Source organism: Mesoplodon bidens (genome assembly GCF_964165515.1).
Source record: "Mesoplodon bidens genome assembly, chromosome: 7".
Lineage (NCBI taxonomy): Eukaryota > Metazoa > Chordata > Mammalia > Artiodactyla > Ziphiidae > Mesoplodon > Mesoplodon bidens.
Window position 1 is genome coordinate 40,793,618 of NC_138164.1, and position 19,573 is coordinate 40,813,190.

At 52.2% G+C, this 19,573-nt stretch overlaps 2 pseudogenes across 2 annotated transcripts in view; both read right to left on the minus strand.

Annotated features, from left to right (window-relative positions):
* LOC308620080 (centrosomal protein of 78 kDa-like) overlaps nucleotides 1-19,573 on the minus strand; it is a 319,042-nt pseudogene that overhangs the window by 33,118 nt on the left and 266,351 nt on the right. The gene's annotated exons all lie outside the window — the stretch shown is intronic.
* Nucleotides 921-16,122, minus strand: LOC308621104 (BCL-6 corepressor-like; annotated as a pseudogene). Its single transcript has 7 exons — nucleotides 15,558-16,122; nucleotides 14,188-14,374; nucleotides 8,347-8,592; nucleotides 7,616-7,992; nucleotides 6,902-7,153; nucleotides 6,317-6,571; nucleotides 921-1,423 (listed from the first exon to the last, which is right to left on the minus strand). The product of its transcript is annotated as a BCL-6 corepressor-like (transcript).

Sequence of the window (19,573 nt, forward strand, 5' to 3'; positions counted from 1 at the left end):
CTTGATGGTTCTACCTGAGTATGTAGCCAGGGTAGGAACAGCACCGTAGGAGAGGAGCAAGCGGACAATTTCGAGATGATCATTCTTGACAGCATTGTGGAGAGGCCTAGGAGAGGTGCGGGGGATTACACCCGTGCACGCGACGCTTGCTTCTAAGGACACGGGGCAAAATCGAGCGTGTGCGGCCAAGCCTCGTAGGCGCGCTATTTCACTGAGGAGGTGAGTGTACGGTCGCTGCGACAAATTACTCTGTTATTTCAACACATAACCCTTTACGGGACAGGTGAAGGGACCATCTCAGGCCTCATTCTTCAATGCAAATCTCTCTTAATGCATGGCCCAAGGAGGAACTCAGGCCTAGATGAAAACGTTTCCAATGAACTTAAATAGTGACAGACTGTATGAAGGTAACGTACGGCGGGGTGGGGGGAAGAACCCCAGCACCACGGAAGCAGATACGACAAGCCATTGTTATACCATTACAAACAAAACCCAAAAAGTGCAGTTTGTCAAAGAAACTGGGGGCAAAGTGGAACCTCTCCTGAAACCAACTTGGAGATGAGTGATCAACCCTCTCGCCCAGAAGCAGTCGACAGGCAGGGCGAGTTCTCAGGAGGATACAGAGTCCTCCTGCCCGTGTCCGCTGGGGTCAGGAACACTGTCCGCAGTCCCATCCAGAAAGGATGCGATTTGGAAACCACGAACCACCAAATACCTTACAGTTTTGCTAATGTTATGACCGTCAGGAAAGCCCCAGTGCCCTGCCTCGTGGTGGCATCCCAGGTACAACCAGGAAGATGCTTGGGCTGACTCAGACCTGGGCCTCTGGCCAATAAACCGAGGTCAAGGACAGAGTGGGGGCCAGGCCCGGGGATGTGGGTGGACACGGCAGGTCCTATCAAGCCAGTTGCCACTGGACCTGTCTGTACTCCTGCAACTTTCAACTCACATATATGTTCAAGAGTGAGATTCAACAGACGCTGGTGAAGAGTCCAGGGTCTTAAAAGAGAACACCCCTGATTATTCATGCAGGCTCAACATTTTCAGGGACCTCTGTCCATAAGAGTGTCACAGAGTTTTAAAGTTCTATGTAAATTTGCCAGAAAGATCTGTCCGATTCCATTCTAGAGGACTCCACCACCAGTGTGCTTACATGGCACTCACTCTCCATCTTTCCTTCTGGGGTTCCCCGCACACCCTGAGAACCACTGCCTATGCCCCAGCAGGGCCAGGCCAAGAGCAAGACCGCCACTGACCCGGTTCCATCCTGGGCACTGCAGTTGACATCGGCGCCATATTCAAGGAGGTGTCGTACGATGTTGAGCCAACCTCTTGCACAAGCCTCGTGCAGGGCACAGTAACCCGCGTTGTCGCGGTGGTTCACATCACAAATCTTGTTCTCCAGGCAGTACAAGACCACTTCCTACGGGGAGAGGAGAGGAGAGGAGAGGAGAGGAGATACCATCAGACAACCATACAGTGAACCTTGTAAGGGTGACCTCCCCATAGCTTGGCGGTGCCCACTTTCAAAGGCATACATCCTTGGGGCCAAAAGCCCACCATAGCGCGGGCAGGCGGCAGGCATCCTGGTCGGGGGTGAGAGTGTGTGAGAAGGGCTTGGAGATGCAGACAGTGTTGTCTAAGGCTCTGCTGCACCAGTGGCCTGGCCATGGGCAAGTTACCCTTGAACTTCTCCAAGCTTCCACAGGGCTGCTGAGAGGACGCATTCGGATAGCGATGAAAGCCCTCAGCCCAGGGGCCGACGTGACCAGTACAGAAGTGTCACAGCTGCTAACATCTTAGATGACACATTGCCAAGCACAGACCATTCTCACTTGATGGGTCTGTTCAGTCAGTGGCAGTGGACGATAACACAAGTTTAGATAAAAGTATGGATGACCAACACTTAAAGAGAGCTTAAATCAGCCAGAGAACATTCCCCAGCTTAGAGAAGCAGGGACACACAGGTCAGCTACATCCTCGCGCCCCCTGTTAAGACCCCAAATCAGAACCTGGGCCTCAGATGCTCTTGTCTGTACGTTAAGTAGAGTTAAAGAGAAGCTCTCTCCCTCCATCCTCGAGGAATGACACAAAATGCCTCCGATAACCCCACCCTCTATTTTGCCTCACTCCACCCTCTCGGGGCAGAATCAGTCTAATATTCTCATATTTACTCAAGTTAATGACAGGAACCTGATACACCACAGGCTGCAACCTCCACATTTCAAGAATCAAATAAAACATTCACCCCCCGCCCCCGGAGATGTTCTGTGTCAACACTGTGCATTAGAATCACTGTTATTAACCTTATTTCTTTGGCTTGTTAAAATATTAATATGAACCACTCCCAGTAAGCAGAGCAGGAACTTATTCAATGTTTTATTACCTTAAGAAAGTTTTCAGACACATCGAAAGCATTTGCCACCAGAAAACACATTATACTGTTTATACTGGGTAAGTCGTGCCCAGCAGAGAGCCGTCAGGTTCTGAGAGCTGGGAGTAGGCAGAACGTGCATGTGGCCCAACACATGGTCTGCTGGGTAAGGGGGGATGGGATGGGGTCAGAACAGGCCTCCTTGTGACATCTCTCAGGTAACTCATCTGTTAAACCTAAAACGGGGGTCATTCTAGCCGCCCATAAGTGCGAGATGGGTTCTGTAAAACCTTTTATGCCCTTTGGAGGACACGCCAATCAAAGGTGACCACTCACTTGGGAGCGAACTAGAATGTTCCATTTGCTTACCACGTGAACCTAATGGGGCATGCTGGTAAACCTGGCCATTGGTGCCCTGTTACTTCAGGTCACTGCAGCAGCTCCCTTCCAAAACAAGAGGAGGAAGAGAAAAGGCACGCCCACGAATGCATTTCTCCGTTTACATCCCAACCTGCCAGAAAGCCCACAATCCTCTGGGCTCCCAGGCCACCTGCCCCGAGCCCTGGTATCCAGGATACCGCATGAAGCTGCTGCTCTTTTAGCAGGCCCTCACTAGCCAGACTTGAGTGGACGGCTGCAAGCTAATGAGTTGTGTGCGCCAGCCACGGAGAGGCCCTGTCACGTGGCTCTGGGATCAGGTCTGAACGCCACCAACTGCTGTGCACACATCAATTTACTCAACCCAGGGTTTATTTGCTGTGACAATCATGGCCTTCACCTGGAAACCTTCATCACTACTAGGGCAGATTCAAGGGTACCTAGAAATGAAAGGCCGTCCAAGCTGGTGGGTAAGTCAACTCTCTTCTCCTGGAAGATGGCAGCAAAGGCAGCAGTAGCCCCACGGCCAGGTCAGACTTTTTGCCACGGGCTGTCCTAACTCAACCACGTTGATCCCACTGTTTACACAGTGCTTCTCATTCCCCAGATGAGGACGTCTTCTGTCACCCACAGGAACCCAGGAGCTACCAGGAAAGGAAGGTAGTACTATCCTCATTCAACACTTGGAAACTGAGGCCCAGAAATATTAAACCCCAAGTTCAGTTAACATGAAGTACTAGACCTAAAACTCAGGTCTTTGGTACCTGGTCAGCTGGGAAGATTCAAAAGGCCCAAGAGGGCCCCAGTTAGAGGGATGCAATCCAGCTGTGACGAGCACCCCACAGGCCTTCTCTGTTGGGGGTCAAGTGGGCTAACTACACTCTCCTAGCTAAGAGGGTGATGGCCTCTAAATGGATGGCAACCGTCGCCACCAGCACTTTCTCTAACTGAAAGGTGAAGAGGCGGGGCGAGTCTGTCGACGCAACACATTCCTTGGTTTATTTTCTCCGCTAGAAATAAACGGGAGTGTCTGAAGGGCAGCCCAGCCATTCCAGAGCAAAGTCAAACTGCTTTTGTCGGACAGCTCTCTGTTCAGCGGCTATAAGCCGAATGCCACTACCCGCAAAATGTAACCATAAAGGCCATAAGCCCGACGTTGTGAGTTAATTAAATGCCTCATTAACTTTTTAAAAAACATGACTTATTCAATTCATAGAAAATTTAACCATCACCGCTAAAGGCACAAGCATGTGGTTGCACACTAGCGTTTTAGCCTAAGAAATAGAAGCCTTTTTCCCAGGAGGGAAAGGTTTGAGGTCTTTGGCCACGCAAGTGATCTATTTAACGCGGATCTGAAGCCAGAGTGTGTTTCTAAACTTCCAGAACCACATTATCATGACATAAAGCTCAGACAGCCTTTATACTGCACATGGTATCTTTGGCTAAGCAGAAGAAAATAACCAAGAATGCTGAAGACAAAACTTCAGGAAAACCCTCCCAAACCACACCCTTATCTGCTTAAGCAAACTGTCCTTCAATTTGAAAAGGTTGAAGCTGCCACATCTCCCAACTGGGCCTTCATCCCAACATTTAAAATTCTGCCCAGAGAAATCCCAGAAAGTTGGATTCAAAGTTGAAAGCGTTCATCTACTTGTCACAATGTTCAGCATCAACACTGGTGATGTGTGGAATCTACATATTGAAATTTACATTTGAAGAAAAAAACAAATCCGACCGTAAACATTCCCAAGGCTTCCTGTGCAATCAAAGGCCAGGTAGCCTAAAAAAGGATGGATCAAGTGCCCCTTGGTCCAGGCCTCAGAGCCACCAAACCAAAATGGAAACTGTCTTAGAGGACCAACGAGGGTCTTTTGACGTCTCTGGTCCCAAAGGGAGGCTGCTGGAAATGATGCCAAGTTCACAGGTGGGGCTCGGAGCCCCGCCCTCCACGGCGGGTGCAGCAGCACCCCGCCCCCCCATCTCCAGCATTTGCTGGAAGCGGGAGTCTACTTTCTCAACCCTAACCCAAAAGTTGGGGTTAGGGGTCTCCCCCCCACCTCCAGCGTTTGCTGGAAGCAAGGAGACTATCTTCTCAACCACGGGGGGTCTCTAGCTCAACACTATGTGCAACATCTGCTCTGTCCTCCTAGGCGCCCGCTCTCAGCTCTTGGGAAACCAACTGGGTGCTCCTTGGACTTCACCTGCAAGTAACTGCGCTAACTACCAGAAAGTGCTCTCTAGCTAATGGAGAGGTCTCCAAGAGACGTGCAGATATAAACAACAGCACATTCAACCCACAACAACAACAACAAAACACCCCAAACTAAGCATAGCCCTAGTGCTTCCAACTTCCCACCCACAGTCATGCCTTAAGGCCAAGGCAGGCACACTTCCAAGGGCTCACGGCACTATGGACCGGGGTGGGGGGACACGACGGGAGACGGGGGACAGGGGCACAGAGCTGGCTGAGGGTGTGGGCGCCAGGGCTCCGGGCCAGCCTGGGTCCTGCCACCCCAGTGCTCAGCCACACCTCCACGCTCAGCCTGCTGAACCGCGTTTTACTGTCACCATTCAACTCCCAGAGGGCTGATGCCAGCACAGAAAAATGCCTTTGCCCTGTGGGCTATTACATCACAATTGCTACTGACAAGTATGGTGGGGGAACTGCACAGGGCATGGAGAGTCATCTGTCTCACAGAGGTTTTGAACTGTAAAAAGGGCAATTCCAGTGTGAGCCAGTCTTGCTGAGGAGCGTGGTGGGCTGTGGAGCACTGCTGGATTGCTACCTGTACGGGTATCAGCTAACCCCTCTGAGGCTCAGTTTCCTCATCCGAGAGTGGGCTAGTACGCGTTACTCCCAAGTGAACATGTTAAAAGGGTGAAAGGAGTTACTACAGATCACACGGGCTTAGGCAGATATCAGCTATCTTTCTATGTTGCTCTAGCAATAGAGGCCATCACTGTCATCAGCCGTGCTGGGTTGGGATACAGCAGTGTGGACAGGGAGTTTTGTGCAAGGCTCAAGCCCTGCTCCCCGCCCATCAGCCCTCGGCTCCCGTGCCCTCTCAGAAAGAGACTGCTCAGGTCTGCCCCACTCCCACCCCTACTCTGCACAGACACTTCCCACCCGCTACCCCACAGGGGCATCACTCTGCCCCAAACAGCACAAGTTAGTAGAGCTAATAACTACTCTCCTACTCTCCTTCTTGCTATTCAGAATCCAAAAGGACTCATTAAAATTCCCCTGGTCGCCAAGCCCTGGGTTAGGTCAGATTTTATATCAGAGATAAGTGAGCCAGACTGGCCGAAGCAGCCTACCTGCCTGAACGGGAACGGAACATCAGAGAGGCCTGCCTTTCTTTTCACACCACGACTGAACAAGCCACCAAAGAGCCCGCAGTGTGAGCGGGAGCCAACGCAAACACCCTGCTGGGACAGAGCCCAGCCCGCCACGTGGAGGGGGCTGGGCTCTGAGACCCGCCCCCCATCCCCAGCCAGTGTGTCCCCCACCCAAGGAGCAGCAGCCGGTGGATCCTGATCCGGGGCACCCACAAGGATGCTCACCTCGTAGCCAAGCCGGGAGGCCTGCTGTAGGAGGGTCTCGCCCGCGTTCTTATTGACAATAAGTCTCCGCGCTTCCGGTGGCATCGGGCGGGACTGGGTGGTCTCTGGAGGGGAGCTTGACCATGTCAGCTGCGAGGCCTGGGAAGCTGGTAACAATTGCTGCAAACAGTCCAAGGGCTTCTGGTCCTGCTTGGCCGGCGAAAGATCATAGCCGGAACTGGGCTCAGGCCGCTTTCAAAATCTCCGGACGGTCACCTATCACGAAACCAGGCAGCGCACACATTTCAGGCTGTCCTTCCTCCACCCGCCTGGTTCGCCTCCTCCCTGAGTTACAAACCTGAGTGGAGGAAAGCACTTTTCCTCCTCTCAGTCTGGGGGAGGCGGGGCGCGAGGAAGGGGTTGCATTTTTACTAGCTGGAAACTTCACCACCACCCAGGAGACACGTCCCCTAGGAAGGGGCAGGGACGTTTTGGGGGGAGGGGTTCAGGAAAAGGAAAGCTTTGTCCCCAGAAGCAGAGAAGCAGGCAGGCGGGATGTGCCTGCACGGGCCCGGGGGGCGGGGGAGAGCCAGGGGCAAGAGGTACCTTGCCATCCGCATTGTCCACCTAGGAGTCCCCTGGCAGCGGCAAGCCCCGCCTGGGCTCCTGAGGGATCAAATGCTTGGTTTTGCACGGTCGCTTCCCGGATGGTTTCTCGCTGTTGTCGGTGTATTTCTGCGGCAGGGGCGAAGGCTGCCAATCCATTTCTTCGTCCATGCACAGCACATCTGTCAGGGGGAGAAGCAGCGGGCGTTACACAGTTGTAGCCGGTGAGGAAAGAAAAGCCCATTGTTAGCACTGATCGTTGGAGCAGCTTCAGTTTTTAAAGATATACCAATTATGTTTTCAAAGCGCTAATATGTTAATCATCCCACATTCAACCGGCAAATAGGCTAACCCACGAAACGCCAAATGGTAAGTCGCTTCAAAGGGCCGCAAGAGAGGGCAGAAGCCAGCCCTTCGTGCGCTCCCGTCCCCACCCGTGGGGGGCCTGGGTGCTCGGGACAGGGCGACTGGGGACAGCCTGAGGCTGGAATGAGGGCACTGACAAGCGCCCGGGGTCACCCAAGACTTCCCTTCCTGCCCAGCCGCGGGCTGGGTGATGAGGAGCAGCCCAGGAAGTCGAGCTCCCGCCTCACTGTCCATTCCATAAGGAAGTGTGCAGGCTGAAAGGACCTCAGGAAGAAAACTCCCCGCTCGCCACACGCTACTCTTGTCAACTTGGATGGCGCTCAGGTCCCCTCCAGGGCCGTTTCCCACAGAGGGCGGGTGATCCACCCTCCAGGAGCGCCCCCCGCCCCGTGCATACCTTGTTCATTGTCACTGCATTTAAGGGACTCCTCCAACCAGCTGCTGTTGCTTTTGGCCTCTGCCCTTTTCCTGCCAGGTTTCTCTTCGGAGATGCTATTGCCCTGGGGGGTGACCGCAGGCTGAACCGCCTGGGTCACTTCCTTCCTGCCCTGCCGGCCAGGTTTGCTCTCTGCTCCCGACGTTCTCTAAGGTGCAGCAAGCGGCGCTGCTTTCTGGGATGGAGCCCTGTTAATTCAATGCACACCTCAGGTTGGTCAGCTCACTATAATGTGGCTCTTCTAAGTGGTTAGAGGAACTGTTTGTCATTTCCCTCTCAGGCCAGTCAGCTAATGGAGAAATAACTACAAATTAAAGAAGAAGCCCCCCGGGGCGGGGGTGGTGGTGCGGGGAACAAACTGTCTTACACATCACTAACAGGGGTGGGGGAGGGGAGGGGTGTGGTCACTGTGTTGGCTGGAACTTGTCACCAAGTCTCGGGAGGGGGTCTATTTGCCTTTGGCCACCTTTGGGCTCCAGCCCCGCCACCTGGCTTTGGGGGGGTGGGGGGTGGGATGGGGGTGGGGGGTGGGGAGGTGTGAGTGGCTCCCCCCAGGGATCCAGGGTGGGACTGGAACTTTCCACTGCTCCGCTCCAGGACTTCCGTAGGGTGCCCTGCGGGCCCGAAGCCAAACCGAGCTCACCTTTGGAGACCCGTCTCCGCTTGGCTTTCAGCAGAGAGTCCTCCGGGAGCACAGTGGTCTCAGTGTGGTTCCTATTGCCAGACACCTTGCGCTTTCTGTTCAGCCGGAGGGTGGGGCTGCGTGACGCGTCCGGGGCCGCCTGGTCGGCGGGGGACTCTCTGGGGGGCTCCGTGTCCATGTCCTCAGGAAGATCACTGTCTTCTGGGGCTTCAAAGCGGTCAGGTTTGCTTCCATCATACCACTCCCCTAGGGGAGGGGAGACAACCCGGAAAGGAGGGAACAAAGGTCACCAGGAGCAGGCAGGACCCCCACGCCCAAGGCAATCTGCTACCAACAGACCCCCCCACTTTGGAGACCAGGGGCCTCACACGCCGGAAGCACAAAACCCTCAGAAAGACGTCCCAAAGGAAGGACAGCTGAACACAACCAGCAAAGAAAGCAGAAAATGAGGCGCGTAGCCCACTCACAATCCATCCTTCAAGGGTCAAGGTGAGGCATCTACACCATCCGTCTATAGGCATGTGAGATCACTCCCTAACTGCTTAACTCTCCAAGGTGGCTTACTTTTAAAGGGGGGGTGAGTGACCTCACAGTAAGATCCAACCAATCAGGGCAGAGCTACAAATGACTATGGAAACAGCTGCTAGTCAACAAAAAAGGCTGATGTCATCAAGAGACCAAATAGCCCCCAACTGCCATCTACACAGACATAGCACCAATGTTCACTTGGGTCAGCAGGGGCGAGGGTGAAGAAAAAGGGTAGGGAAAGAATGGTGGGAGGCTGGGAAGCTGGGGAGACCAAGGCAAGAGGAGCCTGGCAAAGGGAAAGGAAAGGCTTCCTGGTGCACACACAAGGGTCAAGGGCAATTTCAAAGAACTCAACCAGATTGCTACAAGTCCGTCTGTCCTCTTTCCACACCCGTGGGGGAAAGCATTTCACTGCCATCGAGGGGCTGCTCCTATTTCCTGTCTAGGAAGAAGGCCCACAGTGACACCAGTCACCCACCTGGCACGTCTCCACGCCTTCCTTCCCAGGCAACAAGCATCTAAGGACATTTCAAAGACAAGACTCCAACCCCCTTCGTGGGGGTGGTGTGGGGGGGTGCGGCGGGCAGGGCTGAAGTACTCACACCTCAGCTCCGCCTGTGTTGCTCCTGCCCCTCTGCTCAATCTAGCATCCACTTGGGGCTTTTCCTCCAATCACCCCAGCCTAACATCACTCCTCACTTTTGCTCTAGCCAAAGAAACAGTTCAACTGCTTTGCTAGTCACATTGTTTCTAACACACAAATAATTCCATAATGATCACTGTGCTGTTAAAGAGTTCCCCGAAGATGACCCTGTGTCCATCACCGGCCGGGGGTGGGGGTGGGTGTATGAGTTTCGTATTTCGTTAACACCTGAGCTAAGCTCCCACAGCCCGTTTTTCTAGATGAAATCATGGACACACCCCTCACATGCTGCTCGCATTCCTCCTCCTCTCCCTAGACCACTTCAAGTATCACTCCCACTTCTGCTCAGCAGGCTGGTCCCCTGATCAGCCTCTCTTGGGGGCATTCCCAGCATTTAATGGCAGCCAGTTGTGGGGATGAACCTCACCCTGGCCTGGGCTAGCCTGACCTGTGTTCTCAAGGGTGGAACACACTTAGCTTTTCTCCAAGGGTATCCCAAGGTGGGAGAGATCCCCATCTAGTCTTGCCGGAATGGTGGAATCACCCCAACCGCGAGGGTCTCCTGCCATGGCAGCAGGAGAAACCCCAAACTCCTGGCCTGTGCTTACGGGTGATGCAGCCCAGGCTACCGCAGGCCCGGTGAAGACGGCGTGCTGCAACTCTCACTTGGGCTGCTCTGTGACCCTCTTAAACACTCGGGCAGGAATGGCGCCGCTTTACAACTCGGCCCCCTTCACTTGTAAAGTGGGAATGTTGGGTTTCCTTGGTGGCGCAGTGGTTGAGAGTCCGCCTGCCGATGCAGGGGACACGGGTTCGTGCCCCGGTCTGGGAAGATCCCACATGCCGCGGAGCGGCTGGGCCCGTGAGCCATGGCCGCTGGGCCTGCGCGTCCGGAGCCTGTGCTCCGCAACGGGAGAGGCCACAACAGTGAGAGGCCCGCATACCGCAAAAAAAAAAAAAAAGTGGGAATGTTACTGCTAGCCTCCCTCCAGGGTGGGCTTCATAATCACGGGCCGGGCTCAGCACAGAGAAAGGCTGGAAAAATCCCTTTAACCAAAAGATGCCAAGACTTTCAGACCAGCCTGAATCTCAGGCCTGAAATGTAGGAAATTTTAAGAGGTGAGCCCTGCTGGTTACACCATTGGACTTCTCTGGTCCAATCAGCCTTCCCTAAAAGCTCCGTGGGAGGGGATCCATGGAGGGATGGAAGGGCTACCTTAAGAACCCCCATGTCCAAGTTGAAAGTTTCTTTTTCCAAACTAGGTCCATCCACCCTTCCCCCAACCCCAGAGCCTTTTAGGGCAAAGATCTCAATTCCCCTCAGCTAAGGCCCCCCAAGACCTTACGCTAGTGTGACCTTACCCAGGCCAGTAATAACCCTGAAGGACACCCACCCCGACTGCCCAAGATGCCCATGGCCACCAGCTATGGGGTAGAGGCTCCGTGTCACTTGGAGCTTCTCAAAGACTGTTCTAACCACGACCCACACGAGGATGACCCTTGAGGGCAAAAGAGATGGGGAGATAAATAGATGCACGGGGATCCTAACCATCAGGCTTTGCCATCATTGCTACTTTTGGCCCTTCTAAAAGTGGGAAGCCATGTGCCCTTGGTCACCCAGTCTAAGCAAGATGTGAACGTGGTCCCTGCAGCATGGTCTTATGACTCACAGCACATATATCCCAAATTCATTATGGTTGTACCATAGCATCACCTCACAGAAGCATCACCACAGCAACATTTACAAGTCACTGTGGCAACAAAGCACCCTCCCCACTGTTGAGCCATGCCCAGTGAGGCCTAAACAAGGTGAGAGGGTTCTGAGTCGCTGCAAGGCTCCCCAGGATTAAAATCCCCTTCTCTGTAGCTTAACTGTAATAGCACCTCCAGTCAGGGCTAACCTTGTTCAAAGTTACACCCGCTACAGAAGGAGTGCAGGGGATCTCTGTTCCAAAGTAGTTTACAAACGTGCAGGTGCTCAGCTGGAAGAGAAGTTCCCTGAGCAAAGAAGTTTCATGAAGCCCCTTGACTGAGCCTTCCTCCAGCTCCTGGCCAGGCACTGCCACTGAGCAGGACCTAGGCCTGTCCCAGCCAAGTGGTTCGCAAGGGAGATGGTTACTCCAAGTTTGAGAAGGAAGGGACCAATGCCTCCTTGCCCCGCCCCATCTTCAAATGCCACTGAGGGTTCCTAGTGATGAACTTCCAAGTCTGAGGAACCTCCAAACTCATTTGGTGAACTTCCAAAATAAAAATTTCACTCAGCCACCCATGTGATCATAAAGAATAAATGAGTATCTCGGCCACTGTGTTTTCAAGTTAATTCCTTTTTTTAAACAACCCCTAGCAACAAGATGCACCCGCGCCAGGACAACCAGGGCCGTGCAAACAGCACCCACCACCTTAGAAGCTCCTGGGCCCTCCATGGGTAGGGGCTGCCTCAGAAGGGGGAAGGCATCTTGAAGGCGTCCTGGACCCTCTCTGGGACCCATGCCCGCCCCAAATCCCCGCCCCAGCTCCCATGTGCTCACAGCTCGGCTCTCGGCCACACCGACACCCATGAGAAGGACCTGAGCCCATATCAGCTGAAGACGTGATGGCCCAAGAACAAGAAGGCCCGTTCATATCCAGCTGAATGGAATGAACACCTGCTGGGCCTTGGACGTGGAGGCTGCAGTAAGAACAGTGGCCCCTTCAGGTGACCTTTCCTGACCAGCTATTTACAAACCCCACGTCTCTACAAGACAGAGGGTGGGTGGGGAACCCACCTCCATTGCCCCAACCTTTCAAACGGAGCCCCTCACCTTCCCCAACCCTTCTCCTGCCCTCCCATGGTGGCGATTCATGGCTCACTGGGCCACGTCCCGGGTGCTCCAGGAAGAGACCCGTCGGTCAGTCTGAGATTGGAGGCAGGCGGTGGGGGGAGGGGGCTTTCGGAATCATCTGGGGCTCAGGCCCTGCTCCCCATCAGCCACACCGAGTTCTCGTCTCCACGCTCAGCAGGAAAGACTGGGAAGGACGCACACTAACGTCTCTGGGAAGAAGGGTGGGTGAGGCCACTGAGACATGAAGGGCAGCGGCCACCCTGGGTTTGGCCACGTTGCTGGAGAAAAGGGCGAGAAGACTCGAGGCCGGTTAACTGCCCGCTCCCTTCCTCCAGCCTCCCTCACCATCCACCCGCAACAGGCAGATTCCCTCCTCAGAAAAGTGCATCCCCGTGAACTTGGCCTTGCCCACTTTTACCACATCTCTCTGAGAAACTTCCCCAGGAGCTGAGTTATGAGGCCACTCAGGAGGGTAAGGGCTGCGTGTCAGCTGTGAGCACAGGCAAGGAGGGAGGCCTTCTTGCTGCTTCACTCCAGGGTGGCCTGGACCCTCCGTTTTTCATTCCAATCCCGAGGGGGAGGAGCTCGGAATCGTCTACTCCAGGCACATCAAGAGCCCCATCCCTCGGGTAAGGCCGCCACTGACTAGCCCCAGAAATCCCCTTCTACGGGAGCCACGTGGGACACACCGGTCCCGGTGTGGCTTACCCAGAACCCTGGCCACAGGCCTTTGTCTGACCCCAAAGATGAGCTGGGGGAGGGCAGTGCTCCAAGCAGCAGAGAGAAGCACACGCTGTTGCCGACCACAATTTTCCCGAACTGCATCAGGCACCCACGACCTAAGCGTGCGGGCCAACGCCGACCCTACGACTGGGTCCAAGGGCCTGGGCCTCCCAAACGTGCCCACCACCCCCGACTGTCCCGTCTCAGGAGGATTGCACGCCCACCCTGTCCTCGACGTTCACCGAGGTGCCCTCACTCACCATCACCGGTGAGGTTTCTGGGGTCCGGAGCAGGCTGCAGGCCACAAGCACGCACACTGAAGAAAGCGGGAGAAAGACCTCCACTTGCTGCCAACGCATCTCATTCGCCCAGGAAGTCTCGAGGGCCAAGCCCGAAGTCAAGCCCAGTGGGGGAGCAGCCGAGGGGACCGCAGAGTGTGACTCGAGGCCAACACGAGCTTTCTCTCCAGTTCGGCCTCCAGAACAGAACACAGCCGTCTGGTGGGAAGAACGGCCTCGTTGGTCCCACGGCCTGGGAGCGTGGTGTCAGCTCCTCCTGACTGCAAACGAGCCTCCACAGAACACAATGATGCTCATCTCTCTGGGGCCTTCATCAGCCCTCATCGCACGTGAACGAAACCTCTGCCTCTGGAGGGAGAGTCCGAGTACTCTCCACTCCCTCCCACAGGAGACTGTCACTCTGGAGGGTCTGGCTCTGGCTGCAAGTGTCATCCCACTGCTACCAAAAACCCGTGTCCGTACCTGCTACACAACAGAACACATACCTGCTACGCCGGAGGTCCTGCACTGCCATTCCTCTGCTCTACTGTATCAGACTATTACTAACTACAGGACTAGCATTGCTCCGGAAAAAGGAGACGCGTGCCAGGGAACAGCATTTCATAGGTGCTTCACTCCTGGATGCCGCAACGCTCAAAAGGACAGCCAGCCTTGCAATCCACAGCTGGGAAGGGTGGCCAGAGCAGCCCGTTCTCCGAACAGCCAGCACCCAGACGCTGGGCCGTCGGAAGCGTACTGCTTCCTCTCACCTCCCTCGGCACTGGGAGCGGAACCGCCCCGTTCCCACCGACGTGGTACCACACGCGAGCCGCCTGGGTTCACTTACATCTCTCACTGTCGTTCTGGTCGGCAATGGCCTCCTCCGGGGTGACCGACTTTGGCTTTTTGTCCTGACTTCCTTTCAGCCTTTCCCAGTCAGCGGGGCTGAATTTGCGCACCTCGGAGTCTTTGGTCGTGGGGTGGCCACCTTCTCGCTCTTTCATCTCCAACTCTGAGAAGCGCATCACTGCACGCTACAAAGAGAACGGAGATGGAAAAAAGACACACCTTACCACCAAAGCTATTTCACTGCCCTTACCTTAAAGGAAAGTATCTTCAAAGAAAAGTTTGCCCAAAACCAACCACAATTTATGATACAACTGAGATATTTTAAAATTGAACGATAAAACGTAAGAGTGTCTATGTGTAACTAGTCACACACTCTTTATTCGTAAAGCCATACGTATGTAGAGATATATGTGGTGTGTATATATAGCCATACATACACTGTGGCATAGAGACAGACATTCTCTTTCGAAGGTAAATAAAACAAAACAAAAACACAACGCAAAGAAAGCGAAACAAAAACACAACAGAAAAGAAAACAAATGCACAGTGAATAAAGACGACCATGGCCCACAAACTTCCCTTTGTATATTTGGAAATGAAATTTAACTCAAAAGGTTTATGGAAGATTCTAGTAATAAAAATTTGAAGAATTGACCTCACAGTAAGCAGCGGGTAGACATAAAATACTGTCCTCTTGTAATCCTTCCATCTATGTAATTAAAATGGGCACTCAATGGATCATTTAGATAACTTCAGCCATTTTTATAAGCATAAACCAATTTTTTTCTTAACATTGCAAAACAATTTGGCTTTATTTGTGTTTTAATTAAAAGTAAAATATCTTAAGGAAATTCCTATACAACATCTATCATTCACTAGCAAGTTAAATACATACTCTATCCCATTAAGCAAGGTTTGTGTTTTTGTTTTGTTTGTTTGTTTGTTTTTTGGGTGGAAAAAAAAATTGCACGAATCTCACAGACATGCGGCCGCTACACACCTCCACCAAGTATCACGTAAGGCATTCTAAGCAGCGCTTTTAGGTATATTTGTTAACGTACAGTAACGGCAGAGAAATCAAAGCGATTGATAGGTAAATGTCATGCAGTCTTTTAGACATCCTTCGCAATAATTAAAACTTCCGTTATCAGCATTCGAGTGGAGTTCGCTTAAAATCTACAGAATAACTTAAAGTATCCACTTACGTCCCCTTACTGGACACATTTCAAACATTTAAATTATCCTAAGCTTCATTAACCAAATCAGCCCAGTGTCCTGCCCTATCATACCCCCGGCCCCCTCCTCTTCACACATTAAAAAAACCTGACAACTGGTCAGGCTCCTGAAATTCAGGTGGTGGGGGCTCACCTGCAATGCCCGCTCCTCCCGGCTGAGCTGACGGGAGTCTGCGTACAGTCCGGTAGCGACACACTTGAACCGGTCACCCACGTAACCAGCGGAGTTTGCGATTCTCTTTGCCAGCTTAGATGGCTTCGGGTTCAGAACTTTGCCATCGGTTGATCCTGCCTCGTCAGCTCCGTCTTTGGTGTAGGTGGGGGTGACGTCCACACTCGGTGGGGCACTGCCCACGCAAAATGGTTTGGGATCCTCTTGGGTTTTCCCGAACGTGACCGCAGAGCCGTCGCTCCCCAGGGTCGGCTCCAGGAATGCAGTCGAGACCGGCGTCACCAGGTTCTCCTTGTTGGTTACCGCTGGAACATTCTCCTTGCTTAAGCCGGAAACTGGCTGGCCCGGAGCCTGTTTGAAAGTATAGGCTTCGTGGAAGTCACTGATGCACCCCAACTCCTCTCTCAGGGCAATGAAATCCCGGTGTGGCTGTAGGGCCATATTTTACTTTTTTATTTTTTAATATATGTTCACATGTTTCCATAAAGGATCCAAGGTGGCCCATAACGTAAGGACACACAATATTAGCTTTAAAAAAACATGAAAAAAAAAAAAAAAAAGGGAAATCATGATCCTGGAAATGGGTTGCATCCTTTTAAGGGGTGAGAATAACAGAATGAGTGAGCCAAAGATTTGGGAAAGGATCTCACATTTCCAAACGTCCAAATCTTAAAATTGCACCAAGTGGGAATGTAGCTGTGGCAGTATTAACCTGAGAGAGCTCTATGATCGTTGTCTTTACTCATCACTTGGTTGCAAGGTTATAAATGACAGGGTAAGTGAAGGAGGGCAAGTAGACAGATAAGAGTCATTTCCTGATTCTCAAAAGAAGGGGCATCACCTAGGGAAGGGGACTGCAAAATCCTACAGGAATCCTCTTCATATACTAAATTTTCTAGGTGGCAAAAGTATCTCCTTTGACCCTAGCAGCCAGATGGAACTTAGAAAAGTAGTGAAAAGCTACTCAACTGAATGCAAGTCATATGACTAGGAGCATGTCAGTGAAAAGTTCAAGGGAAGATGCTGTGGAAGAGCAGTTCACCTTGTGGTTGAGCGTCCTCAGAACGTGCAATGGGAGGTGCAGTACCTGCTCTGTCTCACAGGGACCCTCCAACCTCTAAACGCATCTTTCCTGGGAAGCTGAATTCAAAAAGTCAATTTTAAAAAAAGATAGGGCTTCCCTGGTGGCGCAGTGGTTGAGAGACCGCCTGCCGATGCAGGGGACACGGGTTCGTGCCCCGGTCCGGGAAGATCCCACATGCCGCGGAGCGGCTGGGCCCGTGAGCCACGGCCGCCGAGCCTGCGCGTCCGGAGCCTGTGCTCCGCAATGGGAGAGGCCACAACAGTGCGAGGCCCGCGTACCACAATAAATAAATAAATAAATAAATAAATAAATTTAAAAAAGATAAAAGTCTCTAGTAGAGAAATTGTATCAGAGCCTAGTATTAAGAGCTGTAGAGCCACAAGTTTCCCATGATACGGCCTTAGCAGAGGCTGTTAAGGCAGTGACAGAAAATTTGTACCGAGGGAAATAGCAGAAGAGTTTGCCTACAATTCACGAAAAGGATCCCTGCACTTGGCCTGAAGGAAATCAGCAAAATTTGTAACAGCTTGTGTATTTGTATGCGGGATGGAGAACGAGTTTAATTTTTTAATTTCTCTGAATTATCACCTAAGATTCAGAAGATGCTCTCTCTGCCTAGAAGCCACCCCACTGGGATAACTATGCCTACGGAGTGCCTTTGCCTATGACTTCTACTTGCTAACAGACTGGCAGCCTGGCCCCAGGGCCTGGTCGCTGCTCCCAGTGCAATGGTGGATATGGTGTCAACGGTTTCAAAATCAAAGCCCCTTACATCCTCTCCATTCCTCGGTCCCACCCCCCACCCCACTCACCATTGATGTTCAGGAAGGGGAAGGTGTCCTGGATGGGAACGTGGTGCTGTGACTGGTCCAGCTCACCTTCCTCATCTTCTTCATCCACACCATTATCTTTCTCATCCCAAGGAGCAGATCCAGTGGATCCTACCCGAGAAACACACACACACACACACACACAAAGGTCAAAAGTGAGGCGCTCACGTTGCACTGTCATCCCTGCAGCCCACTCCCAGCTCCTCCTACGGAGCCCCAGTGCAAGCTCTCATCCCCTCCCCTATCCAGGAGCTGCAGACCCTACTCCCTTCTCCTAGAAACCTTTTAATTCCTACTCTAAACCCCTTTCTACACATTCGCATCCCTTCTAAGGACCCAAGGAGCACGGCATCTCTCCTTTATAAGCTTACTGTGAAGACAGACCCTTCCCTCATGGCAGAGCCTCACTAGATTCACTGGAGGTCAAGTCTAAATTATCTGGCTCTTAGTCGGAACTGGCTCAACATTGAGTAAATATAGGGATCAGGTGGTATTCTCCTAGGAAAAATACCATACAAATTAAATGATCACTTACCCATCATTTATAAAGAGAACTTAATAGCCTTCATAATGTCATGGCAATTGATTCTTACAACAGCCTTTGAAATACGCAGGAAAGATGAGAACCCAGATTTTATAGTGGAAGAAGCTGAGGCTCAAAACGTTGAATGACTTGATTCAATGTCCCACAAGTAGTGAAATAGAAAGACCGAGGTTTATAACTCAGACCTTCTAAGTTTTAAGCCCTCCTTCTTCTAAACTACCTGGCCTCTGTTCTCAGTGTTGAGTCCCAAGAGAAGTTATTTTTTATAGAACTCAATACCCCCTCTTCTTTCTAATGCTTTACTGTTCCACTGGGTGGGCAGGAAGACTGTGCTGAGTTTATATCTTTTGTTCTCTGGGTTCTTTCTAGGGACAGCATTTCTTGCTTTATTTACCAGTCTTCAACTTTGTAAGCGAGGCGACTTTCAAGTCGACTATCGCTTTAAGGGTCCAGCCCGGAACCTGGCACACTGTCCACCTTCTCCCCAGCAGCTGGGGCCTCACCTGGGTTAATGATAGAGCCCTGGGGCTGGGGGATGTCACACACTTGATATATCTTCACTGGGTTCATGGGCACCTCCTTGGTGCCGTCGTACATCAGGTTGAATTCCCTGCTCTTGTTGAGCGCACAGCGGAGCTGGGCCTTCCATTTAGCTGGGTCGGGGTCGTCCACCCCTTCCTGGTACTTCCCCTGTCTCCACAGCCCAGCCCTGAGGGATAGGAAACTGCAGTGAGTGCCTGCTTGTTGCCCAGAAACACTGGAAAGTGTGCCCGCCCTCCCTCATACAGACACAGATACACACAGCCCTGCCTGACCGCCCCATCACCCCAACTCCAATTTACAGAGACTGCAGCAGAAAACACCACGCTGGGGACCAGGCAAGGCAGGGCCTGAGACAAATTAAGCCAAATGCAAATACAGTATTTTAAAAAGAGGAGTCTCATCTCAAGTGCTTGTGCCAGCATCATCTGTCAAGACTACAATGGCCTTAATGAAGGGTTAAAAATAAAGAAAAATCTGGAACAAGTATACACCAAAATACTAATGGCAACTTTTGGATAGCAAGATTTCAGGTAATTTTGTTTTGTTTGGCTTGCCTTATTTGTTTTTCACATGAATTGCTTATATAATAAGAAGAGAAAGGGAGGTGGCGTATGATATGAAGAATTTAGGCTTGCAGTTCCCTCTCCCTTCAGTCTTTAACCTGATGCACAAATAACTGTTGAAACCAAGTACCTTTAGGAGTAGCAGCCCATAGGAGGGCAGGAAGCACGCTCTGGGGGTTCAGCTGGCCTCAGTGCGAGGCTGAGGGCCTCAAGTCCTAATAAACTCACACCACCTGCCTTTCCCTGCTTCCTCAAACTCCCACATTGGGAACATTTTGCTGGGAACACCAGTGGCTGGTGGCCTGGGCCAAAACCAGTGTGGCCCCGCCTCTCTGGTTTTCAATTTCCAGGTCTAACAGGCATCTATGTGTCTGTTCACGGGATATCAGCCCTCCCCCACTGTTAACGTATCT